General features: G+C 38.2%; 1 protein-coding gene and 1 long non-coding RNA gene across 7 annotated transcripts in view; both read left to right on the forward strand.

The window, feature by feature from the left end:
* Positions 1 to 2,683, forward strand: part of LOC125265565 — a 35,592-nt gene extending 32,909 nt beyond the window's left edge. For both annotated transcript variants that reach the window (XR_007184286.1, XR_007184285.1), the window contains one exon: positions 978 to 2,683. This is a non-coding gene — a long non-coding RNA (uncharacterized LOC125265565). The remainder of the gene's footprint in view (positions 1 to 977) is intronic.
* A 2,430-nt stretch (positions 2,684 to 5,113) lies between these two features.
* The window catches only part of serpinh2 (serine (or cysteine) peptidase inhibitor, clade H, member 2), an 89,801-nt gene continuing 79,435 nt past the window's right edge, over positions 5,114 to 15,479 (forward strand). For 4 of the 5 annotated variants that reach the window (XM_048185857.1, XM_048185856.1, XM_048185859.1 and 1 more), the window contains exon 1: positions 5,114 to 5,428. The gene's annotated coding sequence lies outside the window, so the exon portion shown is untranslated. The remainder of the gene's footprint in view (positions 5,429 to 15,479) is intronic. The other variant, XM_048185858.1, reaches the window with a different exon arrangement.

The raw sequence follows: 15,479 nt of genomic DNA on the forward strand, positions 1-15,479 counted from the left end.
CAATTTTATTAGTTTTTTTTTTTTTACATATGTCTACTAGGGCTGGGCGATATATCGCATGCGATTCTCACACGCATTTCGTCAGTAAAGCCGGTTCCCTGATTACCGCTAAATCACCATCACCTGCTTTCAAATGGAGCGCCTTTTAATAGACAGAGCCGTAGTTCACGGACAAGCCATGCAAAATCGGGTTCATTATCGAAGTCGATTCATCTTCGATACTGTATCTGTATCTTTGTTAAAAAAGTTTTTTGTATTGACACAAAACTTGTTACATGTCATCACAGGCATGACTTGAGGGTGCATGCAGCGTCATAGCGCCACCTACTGCTCAGAAGTTATAAACCATGTTATTATGTTATAAGTGCTTTAACTGATGTAATTAATACAGCTTTATCCTAACCTTATGATCACAGATGTCCACAAACTTTTCCTTTTCTGCCCTTATTCGGCTTGACCCCATAATTGCTGCTTGCAGCTATATTATTTTAATTGATTTCATTATTTCTTTAAAAGTTTTTTCCCCATATCCCAGGGAACGTAGTGAAAGACCTTTTATGTTTCATGTAGATATTTACTTATTTTAGGATAAATATTAAAAACATGTTTTAAGAAAAAAGATGACAGTATTGTTGATATCTCATCTCTCCAGAGAAATGACATTGCTAGGGTCTTTTTCATAGGAGAAAATTCTTAGAAGCAGAACACTCTCCATCTGCTCTTTCAATCTTATAGCTGTCTAGGAGAAACAATTGAGACACTGACGAGATCTCATTTGTGGTTATTCTTTCCTTTGACCAGAGACAAGTCCGATCCCTCACTGATTCACTCAGCGTAATGAGTCGTAACACTTGAATGTTTCTGTTTCAGGAACTGAAAAGGCCTGAATGGAAAAGTCACAATATAGCAGATAATGAAACTACGGAAGGCGCCATAGTACGCTTTCTACCCATAATTCTTTCCCCCCTCCTCTTTAGGTTAGTCATTTGAAGAGGCGCAGGTGCTGTGCTGAGGGTCAAGGCGCTGATTCAATCTCAGCCCTCGAGAGAGAGCAAGAGAGAGAGAAGATGAGTGTGAGGAAACGGACAGGGAGAGCAAACGCTGCAGATGAAAAAGAGGTGGGAGGCTCACATCTCACAGGTGGAGAGCCGAAGACAGACAGACAGACAGGAAGACAGGCACCATAAGGTGTTTATTTGGTTGCTAGAAGATGGTCGATATTCCCTTAGGACTCAAACTTTGTAAATAGCCCACTCCAGGGAAAGAAAGAGGAGTAGATATGGGCCCCATAGGGAACCCGTGTATTTCAGCATATAGCACCCCGTCTCACACATGCAACACACTTATAATGAAGCTAAGATTGGATTTATGGTAGTCCATACTTCACCTCACACATACGCTATATAGGTGAGCAGACATCCATTCACACATATGTCGTTGTGGACATTACTGACCTGCGGCCCACTAACGTCTCCACACACTGTAATGGTGACTGATCTCTCTCTTTTTCCTCTCTCTCTTTCTGATGGTTTCAGGAGGCAGAACCTGCTGCGTGAACAGGCGGTATTACCATACAAATCAGCGAAGCATTTTCTCCACGTCTGCGCTACACGCACACTGACACACACTCTATCACACGCTGATTTCGAATTCAAACATCAGATGCAAACTCCATTCTGTTCTTCTGTAACTATGAAGGCCAGTTTGTATCATGATTATCACAACACATAGACAGGACATCACTGATGCGCACATAATACACGACACCAGAGACTGACAGATAGATAGAGAGAGAGAGCGATCATGTCTGCAGTTACTCAGTACATTATGAGAATGAATAAAATAAGATTTTTGAGGTCTGAAGAAAATGTGAGTGTCATGGGTGTTTGCCACTGCCAGGGAGTTGCTGTGTGGTTGCTAGGGTGTTATGGTTTACATTTAATCATTTAGCAGACACTTTTGTCCAAAGCGACTTACAAATGGGAACAATAGATGCAGCTGAATCAACAAAAAACAATATGTCAGTGCTGTGACAAATCCCAGTTAGTCTAGCACAGTACACGTAGCGAGGTGTTTTATTTATTTATTTATTTATATATAAATACATATTGATGTATAGAAATTTGATAGAGTTCAACAGTTCCCGCCCCCTTTTTCAGCAGTGCTGGTTCTGGAAGTATTTTTTCCATTCATTTTTCCCATAGGGTTTTTAAAATAGTCTTCATTAAAGAGTAATAAGCCATGAACCAAGCCAACCAGCTACGAGGTGAATCATAGCACTACAAACTTTGATTTGAAGCAAAAATGTTTCCAATACCTGGCCCTGCCTTAATGCATTATTGACAGGGTGGGGTGGGGACGTGATCTGCTCAGAATGCATTTTCAAAATCCACATTGAATTTTGCTACATTGATTGTGTAATATTTAATGAAAATGCAATCGCAAGTGTCTGTGAGTATAAATGCAATTAAAGACCCCCTGTGGTGAAAATCAAGTTTTAAATGTTGTTTATATGTCTATGTGGTGTTTTTAATATTCATAAGTCAGCACCATTGCTGAGTATTTTATGTTTGAAACTGCAGTAAACCAAAGACAGACAAAAACCCGCGGTTTGAAATCGGTTGTGTTTATGACGTCACATACTACTTCGTAACCAATCACAACAATGTGCCGGCAGGCTTTAGCATATCATTAACTATGACTGCTCTGAAGCAGGAAAGTCTTGAGAGAAGCCAGGTTATCTCGGTAGATTTTCTGTTGATATGAAAAATTGTGTAGATTTAGCAATATAGCGAGTCTATTACGATGATATGATGAACTATAAGCCTTTCTCCACTGACGTTCTGAGTTGTTCAAAGCATTTGTAAGGATACTGATTGTTAGAAGGCAGCTGTCTGACTCTCAGATGAAGAACAGGAACGGTGTGTGTAACATTAGCAACACATTATTGGCTGTTTGATAATGTAGTCAAGCAAAAGGCTAATTATATTAATATTAATTAATGATAGAACTGTCGCAAGGGCTGTGCCAAGTGTGCGAGCGCATAGGGGCTCGCGCCAAAGTAAAGTGACAGTTCATGTTTTTGTCCTTCGAAATACTTTAATACTATAAAACATAGCTAAAACAATTTTGCTCTGGGCGTGTGCGTGACCGTGATTCATGTGCATATTCAGTCAGTGTGGAATCGCACGGCAAGTTCTGAGAGAGCTATTCAGTCCATTAAAAATTCTGATTTTGGCCGCCTCTGGAATGGATAAAACCATAGATATTAGCCTACCTGATAAGTTCAAGTAAATACGCTGGAAATCCGCGCTCATTCAAGGATGTGCATTTATTTTATGTACGGATAAGGCACGGGCGCCTGCAATATTTCATCTAAATGTTTATCTGAAAACAATGAAATTGTCAAACATCCATTTGGCGCATGTTCACAGAGGAAAACGGCTGCTTGTTCTCTTGACACTGTCTGTTTTACTGAGAAATCGTTTCAGGTGATTCAGTGAGAGAGCAGTCCAAACAAACGCAAGTGGATTCAGACCGTTTTGCAAAGGCGTTTTACCAAATCATAATTTAAAACACAATTTAAGCGTCCGAAAATATGTGAGCAGATCAGTTGCACAGCTGTTAAACTGAATATACGAAGCGAAGCAAACTTTTTTCTTAAATATCCACAGCACAAACAACAAATCGCTCGTCACTACAGCAACAGTAGACTCTCCGAGTTGGCGCGAGCGAGTGGAGGCGGGGCTAATTTGCATATTCATTGATCCGTGTATATTAAATGAGGCAAGGGTGTAGAGTTACATTCAAGCATGAAGAAATTTTTTTCACTTGAATTTTTTTTAAATATGTCATTTTGGTGATCAAATATGAATTCTAAGGAATAAAATAATTGACTACAGGGGGACTTTAAGAAAAATAACATTTAGATGATAATTTTGCTACAAATTTAGCTTGAACATATCTAATCATTTCTGTAATACATTTTCATTTTCATTTTGCAACTTATAAAAAATTAAAAAATATGTTTAAACTATATGTTAAAACTAGTGTATGAAATAGAAAATGTAAATTATATTACTGAATTTTAATTATCATTTTGCTCCAAACGCTGTACATGGAAAATGTAAATTTAAATACAGAAATACATTGCCATTTTACATATTGCTTTGCATATTACATTTAAAATTGAATATTGCTACTTATATTCTTCCATAGGTTTTTGGTTAGTGTTTCAAATAGGAATTCGTTGAAATTTTGACCAAATATCTTGGCTGAAAATATAAACGGAAACCGCAACTTTAACAGATTGGCTAACGGTTTTCTTTTTGGCATGGAGAATCATCATTTAATGTAAACAATGACTGATAATTCTACCTTTTAGTTTTATATTATAATATTTTAAATCCAGTTTTTCAGGTGATCTGATGAGACATGTCCCACTGATTTATGATGAGATAACACATAATTTAAAAACAAAATTACATATTTGCATTTTCCAAAATACACTTCTGGATACTAGCTGATTAATAAAGTGTTTGGGGTCTGTGAGATTTTTTTAATGTTTTTGAAAGAAACCATATGCTCACCAAGGCTGCGTTTATTTAATCAAAATTACAGTAATATTGTGAAATATTTTTGTAATTTAAAATAACTATTTTCTATTTTAATATGTTTTAAAGTGATGAATTCCTGTGATGAACTTCCTGTAAAGCTGAATTTAAGCAGTAACAATGCAAAAGTGTTTAGTGTCACTTTTAACTGATTTAATGTGTCAAAAATGCTTAATTTAAGCCAGGAATTTTCCTTTTGGTGCTTCGCAAGTTCAAAATCCATATATCATCCACCATGCAAAATCTTACCATTTACAAAAGCAGTTGGACTCCTCTCCTCAACAAGCTTCACAATTTCAGATGTTGTTTTTATCTGAGTTAGTAAGTTAAATTTTGGGATCATGACAAATTTTGAGCCGTTGTTTTGATATCTTCTAAAACTCTAGGGTCTTTTTCTTTCCAACACCGCTAATAATAACACAAAGAACCTTGTGACCTAGCTGAGACACAAAAATTAATGACAAAATCGAGACATTCATTAAAGGCTGGGGGAAGATGGAGGGAATTGGGAAAAGAAAACAAACAAGACATCTGTCCGTCGCTCTCATTGTTTGCTGTGTCCAGTTTCTCACAGGTCACTATGCCCCTTTTCACAGCAGATGGGAGACACAGAGAGAGAGAGAGAGGAAGGAAAACAAGAAATGAAAACAGGAGGGAAGATTTATATCAGAACCCCACTGTTAGGATTCTCCATCATTGCCACAGCAACTGGGTACCTGGCAACGGGATACACAATGGTGCGGTAACCTTGGCGACAGCGTGGTAAACTGTTTGGGTTTGAGATGGACAGGAGTGCTTCAGACGGCAGAGTAAAGGTGAAGTGTGTGTGTATGTGTGTGAGAGAGAATCAGTCTATTGACTTTATTAAACTCAATATATTAATTCATGAGACTGATATTATTATTGACACACACACACACACACACACACACACACACACACACACACACACACACACACACACACAGAGTCTCCATCTCTTTTTCATTCTCTCTTTCACACACACTCTGACACAATGTAGTTTGTTCAATAGTGCTTTATTGGCATAACTGTCAAAATGCAAAATGCCATAGAATGGCGGAGTATAATTAATGAACATGCACACAAACACACGGTGTGTTTAATGTACACTGACAGGTGGATCTATTGCTCTTGTCAGTGAAGTTCTTCATAGACATACAGGCTTGATTAAAGGGCTTGTGTTGTAGAACAGCACAAACCAAGAACAAACACAGCTATATACACATGAACATCTGTGTTTTATATATGTAATATGAGCAGTGTGTGTGTGTGTCAGTGAATGCTCACACAATGGTTTTAATGCAGGGATGTACCCTGTGGAACTAAAAGGTTTTACAGTATATTGACAAGTTCATATAGACGCACACAATCACAATCTTCTCCAGCACATTCTTCATATGGTCTATATGATGTCAGGGCAGGTGGAGTCACTGTGGTTACACCCACTGAGTGGCAAGAAGACTGAGTAGCAGCGTTGGTGTTTAGTTTGAATGCCGTGAAAAAACGCTCAAAACGCATCTAAAATAGGAAAGAGCTATGCGATTTTACTGTACAAGCAGATTCAACAGAAAAACAGAGCTATCTTTTACAGACTGCTGATAGCGGCAGAAAAGAAAAGCAAATGAATCACTGCAATGCACAAAAACAACTGGACTCCTTGTGTTCTACAGAGGGGTATGATAATGGTTAGATAATGTTAGACAAACCCAGTTTTCCTTACAAAGCAAGTAGGTACATTGTCAGAAAAAATTTGCAAATGTGTGTTGGTTGGTCAAAAGATCAGTTTGTTGGTCAACAGATAGATCAGCCGATAGATCGTTCGGTCGACAGATAGGTCAGTTGGTCAGTCGACAGATAGATTGGTTGGTTGTTCCGTTGGTTGACAAATTGGTCAGTCGACATATAGATTGGTTGTTTGTTCGGTTGGTCAACAAATCGGTCGGTCGACAGATAGATTGGTTGGTCTGTCAGTTGGTCAACAAATTGATCGGTTGGTTGGTCCGTTGGCCGACAGATTGGTGGGTAGACAGATAGATCGGTTGGTCGGTCAGTCGGCAGATCGGGCGGTCAACGGTTGATCGATAGACCGGTTGGTCAGTCGGTCGATTAACAGATAGATCAGTTGGTCGGTCGACAGATAGATGGTCGACAGATGGATTGGTTGGTTGGTTGACAGATCGGTTAATCGGTCAGTTGACAGATAGATCGGTTGGTTGGTCGACAGATAGATCAGTTGGTTGGTCCGTTGGTTGACAAATAGATTGGGCGTTGAAACCATGTACATGTAAATGTCAGAAAACCCGATTACTGACCACATGTAAATGTCCATGGACCACTAGTTTTTTGGTAAGTTTTAAGGATCACTGTCAATTCCAACTTGCTTTTACAAGATGTAACATAAGTCTCTGATGTCCCCAGAGTGTGTATGTGAAGTTTTAGCTCAAAATACCCCACAGATAATTTTTTATAGCATGATAAAATTGCCATTTTTTGGGGTTGAGCAAAAATGTGCCATTTCAGTGTGTGCCCTTTAAATGCAAATGAGCTGCTGCGCTCAGCCTAAGAAGGCGGAGCTTCAAGAGCTGATTCTCAAGTGTCAGGAGTCAGTCAGGACACACTATAATGTCAGAAACTGCGAATATATGCTGCATGGAGATAGAACAGGTATAGTTCAGTTAAATAACTTATTGTCTTCTTCCACTATATTAGTACAAACCTGTTGTACCGGACCCCGTCCAAATGATGGCCAAAACATTACAAATGATTTTTATGATGTTTATTGTACGTCACACAAAAGATGAAGCGTCCGTTTTCACTCTAGAAAATCTCTGTAAGAGCTTAATAAAACAGCGCAGGTGTGCATTAAAATATTATCCATCTCTCTCTCTCCCTTGCATTATCATCAATATACATAGCGAAGTACACAGAAACACTCGTTACAACTAACAGTAAACAAATATATAAAGACTTTATGCCTTTTCGGGTGGTGCTTAATAAACTGGCAAACTTTATACCCGTAAATCACCTTCATTACTGCCGTATCCAGTATCACTCTGGAGACTGTAAGCTGGATCACAAACAGTTTACTGATCTATCCTTGAGAAGCACATTTTTAGCACAACTTCTGTTTTGTATTGTCCCTTTGTATTGACATTGGTTCACAAAGCAGTCCGGTGGGAAATGATTTGCGCAGATAAACGAATTTCAGTAGAGTTGAAGGAGCATTTTCTTCTAAAACAAAATGAATCCACCTCGTCTTCAGCGGCTTAGTTTTCGGGAGTAAATGGGAGAGCTATGTGGATTTTTTTTTTTTTAAAAAAAGCAGTGGTTGGATTTTAGCATTATAGGGTGGTTGTGTTCACACACTGCCAACACACATTTATAGCCAAAAAGTGAATTTTGCATAATAGGTCCCCTTTAATTTAAGAAAATAATTGTTTGTTTTACTCCCATTTTCACAGTTTACCCTATTAAATCCAGTCCTGTTGCAGGATGTTTTGTGACTGAGAGGGCGTCTTCTAGCAGGAAAGTGACGTCAATGCATACCCTCTATACTCGTTTTTGTTTATCTCTAAACTTGCCTCAAGTCATTTGAATATTGTCCAAACAGACATAGAAAAGAAATTAGATCTCTTTAATATCTTGATTGTTTATCTTACACACCAAAGAGTCTCAGATTTTTCTAAGTAAAATGACCCAGAGTATTTCAGATGTGGCTCCTCTAGTTTCAAAAGAAATCTCAACTATGTCTCAAACTGTGCTCAGGTTTGCCAAGATACTAAAGTCTACATTTGAAAAGTCAGAAGAATTATTAATATGATCTCAGACAAGACTGATGCTTTGGGTCATATTGTTACAGCTCAGTATAATTTCCCCATCCTTCTTCTTTGGTAGAATTTTGGGAGAACATCTGAGCTATGAAAGACTAAAGTCTGAGCATTCAGTTTTTCTTCTGCTCAACCCTGCTGAAAAACATAGAAACACTTTATTTCGATGCCCCACTTTAGACATTCTATTAACTATAAGTAACTTTGCAACTACATGTCAACTAACTCTCATTAGAGTATTAGTAGACCATCTGCTTAATATCTGCTAACACTTTATTCTACTGACTACTTACAAGTAGCAAGTACATGTCAACGTATTCTACTAACCCTATGCCCTTATTCTACTAAACAGTCTACTGATACTCAACTTAGATATGTGCAACATTAATTTAGTTAACAGAATGTCTAAAGGGGACCATCAAAATAAATTGTAACCAAAAACAAACAGACCAGCAAACCAGCTTAGACTGGTTTAAGATATTTTTTTTTTCAGCAGCAACACTAAATTCGGGACTGTAATGTTTTAATCTTTGTGTAACAGTGCATGTATTTCATTGCTGAATCTATTTTATCTAGTTCAGGGGTGCCCCATCGTGTTCATGGAGATTCTACCTTCCTGCAAAGTTCGGCTGCATCCAAAATCACATACTTCTCTACTATATAGTAGGTGAAAAACCGAATGTGACAAAAGAAGTATGTCCAAATTCACAGTACTGATAAAAGACTAGGCAAATTTACCCTGATGACCTACTATTTCCGGCGAGATTCTGAAGTGTACATACAATGGACACTTTACTATCCCATGAGGCCACGGGAGAGGATTTGTGAATGGCAGTGTAGCGACGCAACTGACTCTGGTAGGTCACATGATAATGACAACATGGCGGATATAGTACGTCCGAATTACATTCGTACTATTTAGAACATTGAAGTAATTACTTATTCAAAATAAGTACCTACTCGAGAGTATGCACTTTCGAATGCAGCCTTCAGGTCCAACCCTGATCAAACACAACTGAACCAGCTAATTAAGATCTTTAGGAACACTTGATAATTACCGTCAGGATTTGGATCAGGGTTAAATCTGAACTCTGCAGGTAGGTAGATCTCCAGGAACAGGATTGGGGACCCCTGAAAGACTGTGTTTGTATCGTATACCTCACTCATATGTCTTTGAGTGAACAAGACTTTCACCTTCATCCTGGTACTTATTATCAAAGTGTGAGATAGTAAAGCGGGTCGTGACCGGAGACAAAGAGGAAATTAAAACACTGAGGTTCATATGAAGAGAGATGAAAGGGAGAACATGGAGAAAGATGATTAATTTCCATTTCTCTCTCTCTCTCTCTTATGTTCTTTTTCTCCAACTTGCTTTATTCTGTTTCAAAAGGCAGAAAGCAAAAGAGAGAAATTGAACGAAGCCTCTCCTCTTATAAACACGCAGCGCTGCAAGCCGTTTCCACGACAACATCTCACACATGTGGAGTGATGGAGGGTGGAGGGCGAGATGAAGAAGGGGAAATGGAGGGATGAAGAAAACAGCAAGTTCTCTTCGCTTTCTGTCTAGGGGTTTTGACGTTTGTTTGCATGCGTGTCTCTGAGATGTGTGTTTGTATAGTGTCTTCACTCTGTTTGTCTCAGTGTCAAGCCACACATGACATTTAGTTTCCCAAATTTTCATCAGTACTCTCTCCGTCTGTAAACATCCTGATCTGGTCTCATTTCTTTCCAACCACAACAGTTTCCATGCACTGTTTCTTCATAAACACCTGTATGAATGTGTTGTGTGTTCATATTCCTCACAAAGACGGCCCAGCCATTTTTCTTAAACTTGCTTTAATAATAATATTGCTTAAATGAATTGGAAGCGCCACAGATTATCAGGAATATCAGTTGTGATGATGGAACATTATGGCGCATTTCAAACACGTTTTCCTGATGTCTGATCCTGATCTCAAGGGACTAGTTATGACTGTAATGTCATTATTGTGCTAATATTTACAGCTTTTTATTATGCTGAATAAATGAAATAATTTCTTTTAAAAAAAATGTCCTGACCGCAAACTTTGAAATGGTAGTGTGTACTATATAATGAAATAAAGTTCAGTCATGAAACTCTAGATGGCAAAGGCTGATAGGTCCTTAACTCAATCTGTTTGCATTCACATCATTCACTATATAGGGCACAGCCGATTGGTTCTTGCTGTATCTGTAGCCAATGAGATTGCTTGCTCAAACTTCAAATACTTGGTTAGCATTTGCAGTAGCAGTGCATTTTCAGAAACCCTCCACCTGGAGAAAGGTTAACGCTACTTCGCTGTCAGATTAAATGCCTTGAAACAGCAATTTACCATTAACTAGCTGCTTCACTACTCTTACCTTGTACTAACTAGCATGCAAAAAAACTAGCTAAAGTCAGCGAAAAAACACTGAAACATTGATAAACAAGTAACAATAATATGTGCAATAACATATCATTTTACTGAATAATTAAATATAATTTCTTAATTTATCTTTGTAAAGAAACATCATTGCTTAACTGGCTACTCTCTTCTGTCTCAGACAACATCGTCTATGTCTTGTGTCGGCCATCGTAGTTTCCTCTGCTTTGAAATGGAGGGGTGATCTGTAGGGCTGGGACAATACATCGATTCTTGATTCTTGATTCACAATTTGCGATACAATGAATCTGGATTGATCCTGAAATTTACTCTCTTGAATCAATTCTGAGCCTAGTTTTTAACTGCACACTCAAATGCTCACGAAGAAGACTGCTGAACAGCGATTGTGCATTTGGCTGAGTCATATATATACTTGCAACCTCGGCTCAGAATGCTTTTATGACACAAGATTAATGTAAACAGCCCACTGTGAACACCCTTGTATTTCACTTCAGCCTTTTCGATCTTTATGAATGATTATTTTAGGTTTAAGTGGTGTGTGTAAAGGAACTGGAAGCAGGCAGCGTACGGGTGTTTATAAAGCACGTAGTGCCATCTGCTGCTAAAAACTAAGCTCAGAATCAATTTGAGAGAGAATCACGATACATCTGAAAATATCAGAATCACTCCCGATTCTTTGTATCGAGAATCGATGTATTGTCCCAGCCCTAATGAGCAGTGGACTGAGCTGATTTTATTTGTTGGCTGTACTCCAAATCTTTAGAATCCATAAGTTTGCAAGGAACAGATCCAAATTGAGCCTTTTATCCAGCAATCTTTATCTTCATTCTCAGCAATGACTGTCAAGGTCAAAGCCTTCACTCGTTATGATTCAAATTTGAAAAAGTTGCGCCCTTGACAAGCGTTACGACATTGTTTACGGCACTGATAACGAACACTCATTGGCTCTCACCTGCTTCGTCACAGATTGCGACATGATGTGTTTCAGTGGATTGACATTTGAAATGAGTGTACGCCTTCACGGAGAGAAGCCAGATTCATATTTTCATGGATTAAAGGTGCTCTAAGCGATCCTGGGCGGAGTAACTTCCTGTTGACTTTCGAAGTGTTGTCAAACAAAACAGAGGCTAGCTAGACCCTCCCTCCTCCTCCTCCTGCCCCTCCCCTCCGTGCTTCCTGAAACAGTCATGAACGCGCATTTAAAATCATTCTTGTCGGTTATTGGCTGGAGCATGTTTATTATGTTTCGTGGTCCAGGCTGCACCAGTTTGTTTTTATTGCTGTTTTCGGAGCTTGTGGCGACTACAGAGACCACGTTTTTTACAGTGTGTTCAGGGGACAGGCAGCTAGCGGATAGTGAGGAGATGTTTGCTGTATGTGACAAAAAATGTTTTGGCCTAAAAACGCATGACATCGCTTAGAGCACCTTTAATAACTTAAATTCTGCTCTGTACCCCATAAAAACTATTACCGCCAGAGAGGACTGCGACTGGATATGCAAATGCAATTCATCATCTTTTGAACTACTTTTGGTACCACTTTTGATATTTTCGCAATAAATAAATTATTGTGATTGCACTTGTTTGTCTGTTATTCTTTTATTTATAACAGTACGTAGTTTGAAGATATGGTTATGTGTAGGGGCAGGGGTAGGATCAGCGGCTCAAAATATCGTTTTAATGCTACATTGTTACTAAAATTGGCATTTTCCTACACATTTCTGTCCATTATGTTTTATTCTTTTAATAATCTGTATAAAAAAGATATGTTTAGGTTCAGGGTGGGGTTTAGGGATCTTACATTTATCTATAAAATGATAAAAAGGGAAATTATACATATATCTTTATGACATGAAAGTAAATATTTTACGTTTTTTCGCTGTAAAAACGTAATAATGCTATGTTTAAATACGGCCAATATGTCCATATTGTACGTTTCAACACCTATCCAAACGTATAAAAATGTACGTTTTGGTGAAAAACAAACCAAAATAGAATGTATTATTTTACAAAAACCCTGACCTTGGCCGTTGGTCTTCTGTGCTCGACTGTGCGTTCATGGCACTCTATTATCACTCCAACTTACCCAGAAAAAGTATGCAAGATGTGAAAAATGCGATATGAAATGCAATCCATGCACTTTCTTCTCAGAGGTGAATATTTCCATTGTGTTCGTCGCAACAAGAAGTTATCTGGTTCACATCTACTGTCATTCTGACTGTCATCAAAGTTCCTGTCCGGAGATATACAACTTAGTGAAGTTACTACATGGATACTTTTTTGGGATTTGGCATTTCATGTCACATTTTTATTAGTCTTGATTTATCGCAACATTTGTCCATTTTCTGTGAGTCAGAGTGAACTGCGGTGGTAGAGTCTCATGAACGCACAGGCGAACACAGAAGATCAACGGCCAAGGTCAGGATTTTTGTTAAATAATACATTAAATTTCAGTTAGTTTTTCACGAAGCCCTATTGTAAACCCCAAGAACATATAGCACATGTTGCATGGGACCATTATGTGATACTTTTGTTTCTTTTTAAAAAGCTTGGTCGTTATTCACAGCCATTATATGAACAAGCGTGAGCAGGGCATTTAAAAAATAATATATATATATTTTGTTGTCCGAAAAAGAAAGAAGGGCATATGGCATTAGAACAACACCAGGGTGAGTAAATGATGACATAGTTTTCATTTAAGAGCGAACTATCCATTTATTACTACGTTAATATATCTAAAGTGCCACATCAGGAATATCAATCAAGCATCGTTGACGGAACAATGTCGTATTTCAAAAATGTTTTCCTCAGGTCTCCTGATAAATAACATCTCAAGGGACTAGTTTATAGAGTTACTAAACAGAACTTAATCAACACTGAACTGACCTCAGCTGAACAATGACAGAATTGAACTCTGTTTGCACCATTGAATAGAAACCATCTGGATTGTATAAAGCTCTCTATAAATGTGACTTGACTAGTATGACTCTAATGTAGTTATTATGCTAATATTTACAGCTTTTCCCATGTTATTACGCCTCATTAAACCTCAAAAATTAAATATAGTTTCATTTGGTTGTACGTGCCAAGAAAAACGGTAAATTTAGACATACACCTTTCGCCTCCATCTTGTTGTTTTCCTGATCATTTTATAGACACTCGAGTCCTCTCTCGTAATTTGACAGAGTGATGGGCGTCTTGATTGATGTCATTTATCTTTCATTTCCTGCAGTATTGATTTTGCCATGGAGTGTCACTCTGTGTCATTTCCTTTTTATGAATCATGATTCATAAAGCTACAGGTAGCCATTATTGGTAATCATTACACACTTAGGTTGTCAAGGGAACTGAGTCCATTTGAATGGATACCTGGGGGAGGAGGGGGGGAGAATAGCGGAGATGTAGAAACCATGACGGGGAGAGGAAGGAGGGAGAGAAGTGTGAAGGGGTAGGGGGAGACAGATGTGCACCCTCCTGGTATATTAAGCTTTTGTGTCACAGGCAGGTAAATCCACACAGAAGGCTTCCAAATACACGGTCGCCCTCCTCCTGCGGTGCCATCAGCAGCACACGTGTCTGCGCTCCCGTAAATTCTGAGCGCTCAGTGCTGCAGTCTAAAAACACCACAACGCTCTGATGTTCATGTGCCACGATTCACATTCATCAAAGGCGACTGCCTGCCTAAAAGGGAGCGTGCTAAAAACAATGGCTGTTGTGGACAAACATTCTTAAGGGCATAAATAGTAAGCCATTAGTTGAGATATTTCATCATTTTTTGATTTAGTTGAGATATATCAATCATTTTTTTGTTTGTGTTTCAAAACTATGTGATGTTCTTTCTTCTGTCAAACAAAAGAGATTTTAGCAGTGTTCCTGCTGATTTTTTCTTTCTTTCCAATTCAGTGACCCTCACTGACCCTCTGCAGTAGCTCTCAAATATTGTGTTTTTGCTAAATCAAACATGGTGCACTGGGATCAGTGCATTACATGAACACAATGCGCACAGAGTTTTAAAATGTACAAGCCCAAATGAGACTTGAGAGTATTGGTAGAAGGGAATATTTCATTTAAATTGTCAATATTTTGTCATATTCATTCATTTAATCCATTTTACTTTCACTAAAATAGCACATCGTTTTTCTTAATGATAATGCGCTAAATGTCAAATGGTTTATATGTCATTTTTAACAGATTTATCGTTTTAAGGGGGTCATGACGTGGACTTTTTAAAATGATTGTAATGTGTGAGGTTCACTTATAATTTTAATTATGTTAATGCACGAAAAACAAATATATGTATATATGGAAAAATTATTATTTTCAACCTTCTGTCTGAAATGATCCATTTGTAAAGGGCGGCTGCTTTAAGGTTCATCAGTAAACGGCCATTGTTTGGCTAATGTCATTGCATAGGGAACTTTATCAACACCCACTCGCTATTGCAAATGAATAAGTGTTCTGAAAAAATTATACAAAACCGTCATTTACAAACAAAGCATTATGAAATCATTTACTTCCGTTTTGTGATGCAGCTGCTGTCAGATCCGATACGGTTGACTGCTTCATCTTTCAACAAAGTTTCTTTGCAAACTCTCCAATACACTGTGCCTCGTTTAC

Source organism: Megalobrama amblycephala, linkage group LG3 (assembly GCF_018812025.1).
Source record: "Megalobrama amblycephala isolate DHTTF-2021 linkage group LG3, ASM1881202v1, whole genome shotgun sequence".
In the NCBI taxonomy this organism is placed as follows: domain Eukaryota; kingdom Metazoa; phylum Chordata; class Actinopteri; order Cypriniformes; family Xenocyprididae; genus Megalobrama; species Megalobrama amblycephala.